The sequence below is a fragment of the Marmota flaviventris genome, chromosome 7, assembly GCF_047511675.1.
Source record: "Marmota flaviventris isolate mMarFla1 chromosome 7, mMarFla1.hap1, whole genome shotgun sequence".
Classification (NCBI taxonomy): Eukaryota; Metazoa; Chordata; class Mammalia; order Rodentia; family Sciuridae; genus Marmota; species Marmota flaviventris.
Genome location: NC_092504.1, coordinates 47,616,331 through 47,629,609, shown reverse-complemented (window position 1 = coordinate 47,629,609; position 13,279 = coordinate 47,616,331). Strand labels below are relative to the sequence as shown.

The 13,279-nt window shown below is 33.6% G+C and overlaps 1 protein-coding gene across 7 annotated transcripts in view; it reads right to left on the bottom strand.

The window, feature by feature from the left end:
* The window catches only part of Adgrl3 (adhesion G protein-coupled receptor L3), a 759,373-nt gene that overhangs the window by 420,880 nt on the left and 325,214 nt on the right, over nucleotides 1-13,279 (bottom strand). The window lies entirely within an intron of this gene.

The following is a 13,279-nucleotide window of genomic DNA, read 5'->3' as shown; positions in this document are numbered from 1 at the left end:
CCAGCCCAAGTATTTCATTTAAACAAATTTTAAAAACAAATATGAATATATTTTTCAATTTTCTTTTATGCACACATTTTCACCCAAATTTTTGCATTGTTTTGAGCTTTTAGGAATGAGAGATATGTGGTTGTTAACAAGTAAAATTCTACAACAGAATGGGAATGATATTCAGTATTTCACAGTTAATGTATTTTCTCTGGTTATCTTTTATACCCGTTCAAATCTATAGGACTGTGAATACAATTAGTGGACTTTTTTTTTTTTAATAGATACTGGTTGAAAAGTAGGACATAAAAGTACTTTTCTTTCACTTCTTAAGTACATCAATTTTAATTGAGCAGATTACTTGTTCAAAAACTCTCCAAATAGGAGTTTCTAGTTCACAGATAGATTGAAAATACAAATTAATAGATTTCTATTTCACAGAAAATTAAGGTAATGCTACAGGACAATCAAATTTAGAAAGAAACTATTGCATCAAACTATGGAATTTTCCTGAAGGGAAGAATGGAGAAATATGAAGAACTTGAAACCAACTATATGTTCACTCAGCCACTCATTCTATATACATTGTGTCTTTTCACCATATACAAAATATGTTTCAGCACTTGGAGAATTGAAAATTTAAAAATACTTTTCTCTCCAGGGACCTATGGCAACGACAAAAATCAGCTATGTTAATAAATCTGTGCCTATGATTTCCAATTTGACAACTCCATAGATTTTATTTGAAAAAAAATGTCCTGAGAGAAAATATAAACCTTTCTGGAATATTCCAGATTTCAAATATCAGAGCCAATGCAGGTAATAAATACATCATACATATTTTGTGGGGTTATTCTTTCAAATAGGACAAAAAAGGTTATGTGGTTTCTTAACTCACACTATGCTTAGCCACTATTTGTGCTGAATTTTGATTGAATAAATGCCTTTATATCTCTGGGTTTCTGCATAAGTAACTGCTATTTTGATCCTAAGATTTAGTGGATGTGACGCATAAATCCTATTTCAGAAGTGCTCTAAAAATCAGTTATAAAAAATGAGAATTTTTGGCAAAATATCATCATTTACATACAAATCTTTGTGAATTCAAAGTGCATAAAGCAGTTCTTTATTTGGGTGGTCTCAAAGACGAGGTCATATGACACAATAAAGCCTTGAAAACACATGGAATTTTTACACTGAAATAATTCTAACTTTCTGCAGTATTTAATTTCACATAACACAAATTAATGCAGCATTATTTTTAAGTCAACCAAATTGCAACATAACTAAGTGAGGCTTATATTACTCATAATTTGCTGGTATATAATTTATAGTATTTTGAGATACTCTATTGCCATACACACCACTAATCACAGAAGACATGGTTTAAATTTATTAAAGCTTGGAAAATGTATTTTTCAATACACACTCAACTACAGTCTCTTAGATAATTCATATGGCCTCATAAATTACTCTTTTAAAATTTATATGCTTATAATATTATGTTTCATTTCTCACACTACAACATCTGGGTACCCTAAGAGTTTTTGATTCTAAGTCTAATAATATACTGTACTATAAAAGTGGTTCACAGAAGAAAACAGAAGACTATGAGAAATTCAGTAAATTGTGGTTTCCCCTAAAGGAGAGAATAGTGTAAGAAAGAATAACTGCACAGCAGAATTTCCTGAAAATTAGTTTCTTTGGCACTTAGGATACCCTGATAAGTTTCTGTAAAAGAACTATAAACCCAAGGGAATAATATTTGCAATTTTAAAGAAGTGACAAATTACATGATTATAGTGTTTGATATGGTTTATGGGCTTGTTTACCACAACACTAAATCTATTAAGACAAGTTTTGCCAAGAAAAAGGATTTGAAAGAAGCCAATAGAATTTTCAAAAACTCTCTAACAAATATTATTAAAAATCTTCATAAACACAAACAGTTCATTTGGGGAAAATCGTCTGATGTGAGCCTCTTATTATTTATAAGTTAATACAATTTATTTATCTATCTAGTCAACCATTCATTCAACAAACAGCTGTTGAGTTTTATTATATGCCAAGAAATGAGCTTTATTTTCTGGGAGATGAATATGAATGTAATGAATATGAATGCTATGGTTCCTGTCCAAAATCTATTAATTCACAAGCAACTTTCTTCACTTATTTCATCTATTTATTTATTTATTTTTAATCTATTTATCTATTTATTTATTTATTTTGCAGTGCTTAGAATCATACTCAGGGCCTTGTGCATGCAAAGCAAGCACTAAACCACTTAGCACTTCCCAGCCCTCCATTTTTTTTAAAAAGAAGTTTTCTTTCATATTAAATTAGAATAATAATTCAAACCTTCCTTCTCTGTGTTAAATCAATCATCAAGTATAGTGCCTTGCACATAGTAAATGGCTAATCAACACTACATGTCTGGTTAAGTTTTCGTACTGCTTGTCCCTACTGTAAGAGAATATAAATGATATATAGAAAATCATCCATGGGGGAATGAATCCTACAAACAAAGGCACAGAGAGCCATCAGAGGGCCCTCAGTACACAAAGGCAGCTTATAAAACAACTACCTGTCCTTGTGCTGCCCACACTCTCAGGTGCCTCAGGTCTATGCCTGCTGATAAACTTGATATCTGCCAATGTATTCTGTGCTTGTTATCTGGGTTTGGTTCTTATTTCATTCACCAAATAATCATTGAGTTCCTAGACATAGTCCAAAACACTGGGGAACAGCAGAAATTAAATAAAAGAAAAAAAAAAACTTCCCTCATGGAGTTTAATTTTTGATTGGGGGAGACAGAAAGTAAGTCCTAAATTCATATTGTATCCATTAGTGGTTAAGTGTTATAGTGAGCTGATATAATACACTACAAAGGTTAGGGAGGTGTTTCAGAGATGAGGAACTGATATCTTTGAGTACAGTCTTGATTTGGTTATAACTGCACATTAGGAAGAATAATATGCCTGAGATGAGCAAGAAGGATTGAAGAGAATTTAGGAAGAGACAATTTTATAAAGAATAACAAGACTTTAATTGTAATCATCCTGATAAGAGGAAATTAGTGCTGGGGTTACACAATGTTAGTAAAACTAGACAGTACAATATTAAAAGCCTTGAAGAAATCAGTCCAGATTTTGCTTTTAAGATGTGTTGAAAATGATTAGAATGGAATAAAATTTGACAGAAACAGCTGAATTACTAGCAGAAAAGGAAACTCTGGGTTGACCGATTTTGTGGGGAGAGAGTCAAATGTGAGGTCATTTTGAGGTTAACTTTTACATTCACCAATTTTCAATAGGGCTGGAGGTGTAGCTCAGTGGTTGAGTACATGCTAAGTATGCATTTGGCTCTGGGTTCAATTCTCACCACAACCACCACCACCACCATCAAAGCTCAAGAACTATTTACCTCCTAAATTCAGAGCTCATATATACAATTTGTTATGTGCAAAAGAATAATGATTACCTGAGTTCAAAATGATACATAAAGTCCATGAGTAAAAAAAGATTGGCAACAAAATCTTGTATTAAAATGTTCACAGAAGAACTATTCATAGCAGCCAAAAAATAGAAACAACCCAAATGTCTACCACTGATGAATGAATAAATAATATGTGATATTTATACAAGGAAATATCATTCAGAAATAAAATAGAATGAAGTCGGTGACAAGAATATTGTGGAATATGATACAAGCGTCTGTTGGCTGATTTTATTCTATGTGATTTTGGCCTCAATAGAAAAAGTAAAAGTAAAACAAGGAATGAAGTATGAATATATGCCACAATTTATAAGAAACGTGAAAATATTGCACCCAAGTTAGTCACAAAATGCAACATACTGTAGTATTTTATTTATGTAAAATATCCAAAGGAGACACACATAGAGACAAAAACTAAATTAGGGTTCCCTAATTAGGGTTGTGCCATTCTTGGTTCTTGAAGTATAATGACAACCACTGAATTTTTACTTTAAGAGGATGGCTATTACAGAATGTGAGTTATTTCTAAATATAACTATAAGGAAATAAAGGAAGGAAGGAAGGAAGGAAGGAAGGGAGGAAGGAAAACACTAAGGAAGGTTTCCAGGCAAGACATTCTAGACAAATAGTTTCTTCTGACACTCTTCACCATGACACTACAGTTAAGACATACATTTTTATCTGAACACATTTCAAAATCCATAAATATATACTGAAAAAAGTCCCTCCAAATAATACAGTGCTTGACTATATGACTATATGTTCTAGTCCAGTTTATTAGAGTAATTCTGGTCTTAATCTATTAAATGATGTCATACTTCATTTGTTAGTCATGATCTATAGCATGAAAACAACCACTGCTCTAGAAAAGTAAAGTAAAGGATTATCCCAAAGATTAGGCTGAACCTGAGAAAAGGTCAAAAAAGAAGAAGAAATCATGAAGGAAAAATAAATTAAAGAAGAAAGAGAAGATTCCTGACTATACTTTATAGAGGCAAATGGAGGAAAAAAGATAGCAAAGAAAATAACCACATTGGATATTTTCAATGAGAATTTCAATAAGGATGAAGATTGAACAGGACCATTGCTTTTAGTTAATGCTTTTGCTTTAGTTTATTAGAGTGGGGCTAACAGAGACTACGAAGAAACTCTGTTATGTAATTGCAACTTCACCACTTTTTAACTGCATAAGTATTCAAAATTTCTAAAATTTTCAAAGTCTCACATATAAATATAAACACTCACTTCACAAAGCTTTGCTTTGTGCTTCCATTTATGAATGGTTGTTTCTGTAACATAGTAAGGGCAGGGAGACTTTGAATTCCCATAAGGAAAAAAGGAATAACAGGAGTTTGGATCCACTAATTATAAAGTTTAAACCTAGTTTCAAAGTATTTGCCTTGTATTTGCATTGTATGAAGTAAAACAGAAGAGAGCAGGTTAAAGGGTAGCATGGCATAATGACATTTAGAAATCACCATCATTATTATTTTATTTTGTTTGTTTGTTTGTTCACAAGCCTGTTTTGCTGAAAAAGCCTTAAAAATGTTCATAGATATCTGACCTAAGGTCATGCAAAAAAGATTAAAAATGAAAAGAGATAGGATTAGGGAGACAGAAGATTTTAAGTGAAGTCAGATAATACAATAATCACACAATTGTTAGGTTAAAAGATAAATGAAAATTGAATGAGAAAATATAAGGCATCATAAAAAATGGAAAGACAACATCAAAACAAATTAAAAATTAGCTTCAATTACTTCCTACCTTGACAAGAATGATGTAAAGAAATGACCACTGAATATGTTGCAGGCTCCAGAAAGGCTAAGGAACAGCAATGTGACAGGATATTTAGATTGTGGGGAAGACAGAAGGGTTCATTTAAACTCACTGCCTTTTTCTTCCTGATGGCTGGTCAACTATTTGGAAAGTAGTGCAACTGAGGTGTGGCTTTAATAGTCTGAAGATTGCAAATAACATACTCTACTTTCCTATTTATGTCTATACTTGCTAACTATTTTAGTAACTAAATCTAAAGTTGTGTGGAGAAGGGAAGGTGGAGATCAACATAAGTTTCTTAAGGACCCTTCCTTATTCCATCTGCCCTGCTATTGCAAAATACTCAGAAACAACCAGTAGGTGTTATTCACAGTTCTGGAGGTGTGGCGGGGGGGGGGGGGGTTCATCATCAAAGCACTGGCAGACTTGGTGCCTACTGGGAATCCCTCTCTCATTGACTGTGCCTTCTTGCTGTCTCCTTGTATGGTGGAAGGGCCCAGAAGCTCTCCCAGGATTTTTCTGTGACTGCCAAGCATGAGGGGTCTACCTTCATGACCTAATCACCTATAAAGGCCCCACATCCTAACATCATGGGATTAATGATTAAGTTTCAACAGGTTAAATTTGGAGGTACATGCTGGGTCCCCAGCAGCCTCTAAAATATCCATTGGCATTGACCTTGATGGACTTGTTTTAGAAGTGCTTTCTCCAGTTACACTTGCACCACTCTACCGCTGAAATAACTGTACGACATTGACAAATTATCTGACCTCTCAGAGTCTTTGTTCCTTCATCTGGAAAATTACAAAGCTGATGAACTCAAAGGTCTTTTAGAGTTGTAAACTTTGTGGAATTTTTATTCTAGAACATTTGGGTTCTTGCCCTGCATTTGCTGCTAATTACATAGTATTTGGCAAGTCTCTCACTACTTTAGACATCTATTTCCCTATAGTAAAACATGGGAAGTGAATTAAATGATTAATAATGTTCTTAAAGCTCAGAGTCCAAGCTGAATGGGTGATTGATGATACAATATGGGCAATTACATGTTACATAAGTTAAGATGTTATATTTTTGTTGAGCAAATAGATCAGATTTATTTTTTTTTAAAAAAAAGGAATTCTCCCTTTTCCAAATGATAACAAAGAGAACAATAAAATGGGCACACATATATTGCTAATAATAAGAAATGTGGCAAAAATTCTATACTACATCTATTATTCAAAAAAAATCTTTAAGTAGAATGACAAACTTCCTTTGCATTTACTGTCAAAATTGTGTTCACAATTTTAATTATATTTGTTTTATCTTCATCATATACAGTTAAACTATTGAGTCTATGCTAAAACTTATCTTTATAGATTCCTATAATATATACCACAGATACCAAACCAGTTTTATGCTAAAAAACATAAAAGGCTAAGGATATAGTTCAGTGGTAGAACACAGCTTAACTTGTAAAAGGCACCAGGTTCTATCCCCAGAATGGAAAAAAAAAAAAAGGAGGAATTAAAAAAATAAAATAAATGGTTCATTAAAAAGAAAAGAAAAAAACATAAACAAGTACACTCCTGCTATGGAAAGAGGAAATGAATATCCAGAATATTCCTCATCTTTATTTAAAATTCAATCTTTCTTTATCGTTATATGTTGAATTGTGCTACTACACAAATTTCTACTTTGACCCCTAATCCCCTTAACTCAGAATGAAACCTTATTGATAATCAGGTCTTTGCAGAGGTAATCAAGTTAAAATGAAATCAGTAGGGTGAGCCCTAATCTAAAATGACTGATATTATAGGAAGGGAGAATTTGGACGCAGAGACACAAATACATGGAAGAAAGGCATCTACAAGCCTAGGAGAAAAGCCTGTGACAGGACCTTCCCTCATATTCCTGAGCAGGAAGCAACTTTACAAATACCTTCATCTCAAACTTCCAGGTGCCAGAACTGAGAAAAAGTAAATTCCTATGTCTAAGCTGCCCAGATTGTGGTTCTTTGCTACAGCAGCCCAAGAAAACTAGTTCAATGTTCCTGAACAAATGCTTTCATATCCCTTCCCTAGAATTAAAATATTTTTAGACTTTCACAATCGTGAAATGGAAATCACAAGTCCAAGAAATATACTTTAGGCATCCATGGGAACTCAAGAAAATTAGGAAGAAAATAATTGTTTTAGTAGTAACATGGCTAATCTATATTAATTGATCCCCAAATAAAAATATAATGATATTATATGCATAAACTGATACATCAAGTCCATTGATTTGGACATTCTAAGTTACAATTTTTGACAGTTCGACAAAATTTATTATCCCCTATCATCATCTATAGTGCCAAAATAATATGTCAGTAAAAAAAATTTAAACCTACTTTAAAATAATAATAATAAAGACTTGGAGCCATCCTGTTAATTATATATAAATTTTTAAATGGCAAACCTGAGTTTTTTTTTAGAATTAGCAAACTATCAAATAGATGATACAGCAAAGTAAGAAGAAATACAAAGTGAAAGTATATGTGTGTTATCAATCCTAAACTTTGTCCTCCAGCTGAAAATAATTTCCAAAGTTAACCTCAGAGAGTATTAAAATAATAAAAATTCACATATATGATATAAATGAGATTAATTGGTTGTAATTTACAAGATTCTACAAGATGGTGTGTTAGCTTCTCATCACAGTGACCAAATACCTGCCAAGAACAGCTTAGAGGAGGAAAATTTGTTTTGAGCTTAGGGTTTCAAAGATTCAGTCCATGGTTGGCTGACTATTATTATGGGCCTAAGATGAGCCAGAACATCAGGGAAGAAGGGCAGTGGTGAAGGAAAGCTACTCACATTAAGGCAGCCAGGAAGCAAAGAGAAAGTGCACAAGGTTCTAGAGGGAAGATGCACCCTTCCTGGGCACTCCCCACTGGCCTCCCTCCTCCACCTGCCTGTAGTTACCACCCAGTCTATTTAAACTAGGATGGGATGATTGGGTTATGGCTCTCACAATCCAGAAATGTCACCTCTGAATATTCTTGCATTAACATGGAACACCTCATATGTAAACCATGAGAGGTAAAAATGGAACAACTGTTAGTGTAATTCATAAAAGAGAGCAGCACATGCAGAGAATATTTGTCTACAAGGACTCGACCAATATTTACTTAGCATAAGGCTATAGAATGTCATGCATTCTAAAATTTCACTTAAAATAGGTCAAGTATCCTAAAAAGACTTTTCTTTTAATCTCCTTCCTTTCTAGTCCCCTTAATCATTTGGTTTTAAAAAGCAGTAAATTACTTATTTTTTTTCCCTACAGCAGGGATTAGGTATGAAATCCATTCTTCAAAAAGTATTTTAAAATAATGTAGGTAGAATTATATCCTTTTCTATGTAGTACCAAATAAGGAATTCAACAAGAAGGATCACAATCTGTAAGCAATGAATCTTGAAAAGAAGAATTTACTTTCCTTGAATGGTAAACAAATTTGATATAAGAATTTGCAGTGGGCTGGGGATGTGGCTCAAGCGGTAGCGCGATAGCCTGGCATGCGCGGGGCGCTGGGTTCGATCCTCAGCACGACATAAAAATAAAATAAAGATGTTGTGTCCACTGAAAACTAAAAAATAAATTTATAAAAAATTCTCTCTCCCTCCTCTATCTCTCCAAAAAAAAAAAGAATTTGCAGTATAATTACATACCAAAATTACTAATAAAGTTTAGCCATAGGGCTGGGGTTGTAGCTCAGTAGTAGAGTGCTTTCCTAGCATGTGTGAGGCCCTGGGTTCGATTCTCAGCACTACATAAAAATAAATAAATAAAAATAAAGATATTGTGTCCATCTACAACTAAAAGAAATATTTTTTTTTTAAAAAAGTATAGCCATACTCCTTAAGTACCTTGAGAAAAAGTTAAAATAAAAATTATGTTTATTTTTCTGTATGATATCTTTATTCAAAGTCTACATATTTTTTCAGATTATCAGCATTCCTAGTTTCCATGACTCTAAACTAAAAGAAAATAGCTATAATTTTATTTTTTTATTTTTTAAATTTGTTTTAATTAGTTACACATGATAGTACAATGACCTTGACACATCATATATTTGAATCAGATGGGATATAATTTCTCATTTTTCTGAATGTGCAGGTTGCAGAATCACATTGGACATGCAGTCACGTATATACACATAGCAATAATAATGTCTATTTCATTCTACTGTCCTGCCTTTCCCCCCCTTCCCCTCCCTTCCCCTCCCATCACTTCTTTCTACCCAATCTAAGAAGGTGATGCAATTCTTTTTTTATTTGTTTGTTTCTCACATCTTCATACAGGTATTTTGTATAACCATGAAGGTCTTCTTTCATCTTCCATGCAATTCCCTTTCTCCCTTCCTTCCCTCCCACCTCTCTTCCCTATCTAGTGGTAATCTTCTTCTCATGCTCTTCCTCCCTACCCCATTTTGAGTCACCCCCCTTATATCAGAGAAGACATTCTGCATTTGTTTTTTTTGGGATTGGCTAGCTTCACTTAGCAAAATCTGCTCTAATGCCATCCATTTCCCTGCAAATGCCATGATTTTATTATTTTTTATTGCTGAGTAATATTCCATGGTATATAAATGCCACATTTTTTTTATCCATTCAGCCATTGAAGGGTATCTAGGTTGGCTCCACAGTCTAGCTAAAAAAAAAGCTATAATTTTAAATAAGTTATATAATGAAAACAAACAGGCATGGAGAACAAATAGGCTTATCTCTTCCCACTGACTTATTGCCAGAAAGGAAGATGCATATAGCATAGACCCTACACAGTACGGGAGGCCATACGGAGCCCATCAGATGGAAATGACCACTTTAAGTTGTTACAAAGGGAGTTAGATTATCCTCTATTTCTTTAAGCTAAAGTAAAACAAATAATCAAAAATAATAACAACAAAAACAAAAACTAGCAAACTCTGTGGGATCTGGACTATTGGACAGAGATAGTAGATTGTCCCTATATACTTACCGACTATTGAAGAAAGGATTACTACAAGTGCTCAGATTATCCCACCATTCCCCCAACCATGGCAAGAAAAATCAGGACATACCAATGCATCCTTCTGAGATTTGGAATAAAATATAGTTAGATCACTATTAATTTTTATAATTTCGACTTTGACATTTGGAGGTAATAATGGATGTACTCTAGGTGACTTCTGAGTACATGAAGTATAATTTATAACCTATTGTAGTCATGTAACAAAAACTTATTGCTAATCACAAGACAGTCAATATGGGTTTACAAAGACAGCCAAAGACACATCCAGCAGTCCTCCTCAGTCTATTTCAACTATGCTTCCAGTCAAACAATTAATGACAATTCAGTAGACTAAGTTCCATATTAGAACTAGTAGGGCCATGGGCCACAGAGGGTGCTATCTCTAAGGCTGTCTCGCCAAGAAAGGAGTTATAGGGCAGGGAAGGATGCCTTATGAAGGAAGGAGTCTTGAGTTGAATCTTAAAGGATAATTAGAAAAGTTTAGCATGTGAATTCCTGCAGGAGAGTAAAGGATCAAAGAAAAAAAAAACAAACAACTTCATATAGGAGAAAGGCAGGTTCCGTGAGTGACAATACACAGAGTAGCCAATTCTATAATATTAATACTTTGTTTTATGAAGTATATAGAACACTAGGCTAAAAAAACATAATTATACGTAAATGCACTATTATTTCCTCAGGTTAGTAAGATATACACACTAACTGGTTAAAGCCAATAGGGAACAAAGATACAACTATTTCACTCATGCTTTTCTTGTTTCCTATATTTTGAATCACACATTCATCCCCTTATGGCACTGACAAAAAAAAATTAAAAAAAATAACACATAACAAATATGTCCACACATTAAGTACAAAATATTACAAAGCATGAACATTTGTGCTGGAAAAGCCTATTGCCAATGTGTCAGACTCAGCGCTTATTAGTGCATAAGAAGGAGCCAAATGTAGCCTAATCATACTAAATGCCACGGTGGGTACAATCCAAGCTTTTATTTTTAAACTTTTTTCATTTTCTAATTTTTATTTAAGTATCCAACAAGGCCATAAACAAAAGCAGCTTATACTGGCAAAGGAAGGGCAACGACAGAAGATATTTAAGTCACCATGCAAAAATTAACTTGAATTGAAATACAATTCATAACTACTTAGTCACTTCTCCACAAATGAGTTATTTCACTTATTATTCAGAGAATGAAGGTTACAATGGTATGTGGTAAGAGGGTGTCAATGGTTAGGCATGGAGGTGATGATGTGGTGATAATCATCGAGTAACATTGCAGAGTGCTTAATGGAGGCCAAACACAGTGCTTGGTGTACTATATAAAATGTCTCATTTATTCCTCTCATAGAACAATATGTGATGAAAATCATAATCCTGAAATATGACTAAGCTCTCATTCTGCACCAGTACCTCAGCTAAGCATTATTCTTATTAATCCTCATTAAAATTACTTCACACACAATGTTCTCTTTTAGTTCTTATCATAATTGAAGAAGTATAATCCCCCATTTACCAATGAGGAAAAAAAAAAAAAACTAGGAAAGTTCAAGCCATCTGGCCAATGTTCAATGGCACTGAGAAACTTTAGAAGGAATTTGAATATGTCAGATATGTTCTTGGTGGCCTAGAAAAGGGTGCTCATTTCTGCCAGAAGCTTAATAAGATTCCTCTTTAAAATAAAATAGGCCCATTGTAGGAATATTAAGAGATTTTGAGAAAAACAACTGAATAATAGCTATGATGTTTTTCCAGCATTTTATAGGCAATGAATCTAGATAGATGATTGAGAGAGATAGAGAAAGGGGTAGATTGATAGATATCTAAAATAATAATAATAATAATAATAATAATAATAATAATAGGTATATCTTATCTCTGTTTGGTAAAAGAAAACTGAAAAGAAAAATTATGGATTAGAGGTTTACTAATAGTTAACTATCAATTTCTGCTGCAGTCTGGCTGGGCACAAAATAACCGAGCCGCCACACAGCCTTGTAGGTTCAAACAGCAATTCTTTATTCCGGAACTCTCACTGGCACTCTACACACACTTCCCGGGAATACACTCCCTCCACCGAGCACCCTGCGCCAATTCTCCTGGAACCTGAGAACTGAGAACTCAATGGGAACTTCAAAGTAGTGGGCTCCTAAGGCAGCAGGATCTGCCCTAATCCCGGAGCCCATTCCCTCTGGCAAAAATTCCAGGCGTCATTCCACTAAACTGTGGCTCTCAACAAATTTCAAAGTGCTATCTAGATTAGGTACAAATTAGAAAAGTACATGAAGGAGATGGAACAAGGACACATAAGAAAAAAAAATTTTTAAATTATAATTGTGTACAAACTTCCCTCAAGTAGAATATTATCAGATTTTGTGCCCAGGAAATTCTAGATATTGTGATATGATAAAGTATAAGTCAATATATGCACACAAGGATTTCAAAGAGAAATATAATCTCAAGTTTGAACTAATTCGTTGGAGTTACTTAAATGAAAGTTACACATCCTGACATTCTCAAAACTTGAGACACTTTTGAAACCATAATTCACAAGTTCAAAGTGGCTGTTTTCAATCTGTAAATTCCACACTGGGTTTTAAAGTTAAAATTCACATTCCCTCAATTGTTTTGTAAATAATCTTATTCAAGCAACCTATGTTCCCTTTTAACAAAAATTGCTAGACTCATCATAAGCCTCTGATATGCTTTGTAGAACAAACAAACAAACACAGAACACTAAAACCCAATAGATGATTTACAGCAAAAGTAGGGGTTGGGATTGTAGCTCAGTGGTAGTGTGCTTGCCAAGCATATATGAGGCACTGGGTTTGATTCTCAGTATCACATATAAATAAATGAATAAAATAAAGGTCCATTAACATCTAAAAAACATTTTTAAAAACACCAGCAAAAGTATATATTTTCATCCTAAAGAAACCACACACTGTGAGAGATTCCTAAGGTTAGTGTTTGAGTGCTCTT